At 44.7% G+C, this 700-nt stretch overlaps 1 pseudogene; it reads right to left on the bottom strand.

Moving 5' to 3' along the window:
* Nucleotides 1-276: 276 nt before the first annotated feature.
* LOC122028415 lies at nucleotides 277-348 on the bottom strand (annotated as a pseudogene).
* Nucleotides 349-700: the final 352 nt, after the last annotated feature.

Here is a 700-nt window from a genome sequence, read left to right as displayed (position 1 = left end):
TCAATTCGAAGGAGGACTGCATGATGATCCAAACCACCACTTGGAGCTTTTCTACGAGATCTGCGGCACCATGAAAGTGAATGAAGCCCCTCCAAAATTAGTAAGGTTATTGCTCTTCGGATTCTCCCTGAAAGGCAGAGCCAAGAAGTGGCTAAATTCCCTTCCAGCAAACAACATTACATCTTGGGAGCAATGTGAGCAGAAATTCCTGGACAAATTCTATCCACCGAGCAAAACTGCCCACATGAGGAACTTGATTGCAAGCTTCAAACAGGTGGACTCAGAATCATTATTTAAAGCTTGGGACAGATTCAAGAGTATGCTGAGACAGTGCCCCCATCATGGCCTTGAGAAATGGTTGGTTCGACACACCTTCTACAATGGAATCAACTATCACACGAAGGTATCTCTCGATTCTGCAGCAGGAGGAGCACTGATGAACAAGAGCCTTGATGAAGCTGATGAGATTATAGAGAATGTGACACAGAATCACCATCAGTGGGCATCAGAAAGATCTGGTGGTTCTTTCTCAGGGAACCCAATAAAAGCATCAGGGAAATTCGATGTAGATGCAGTCATTCTCATGTCCGCAAAGCTGGACGCTCTGACCAAGAAGTTTGAGACCATGGGAAACAACAACAATACGGCCAATGCGATAGTTTGTGTTTGCAAAACTTGCAGAAGTACAGATCATGCTCAA

The sequence above is a fragment of the Zingiber officinale genome, chromosome 10A (genome assembly GCF_018446385.1).
Source record: "Zingiber officinale cultivar Zhangliang chromosome 10A, Zo_v1.1, whole genome shotgun sequence".
In the NCBI taxonomy this organism is placed as follows: Eukaryota; Viridiplantae; Streptophyta; class Magnoliopsida; order Zingiberales; family Zingiberaceae; genus Zingiber; species Zingiber officinale.
The sequence above is the reverse complement of the archived record's forward strand: the minus strand, read 5'-3'. Positions and strand labels throughout refer to the sequence as shown.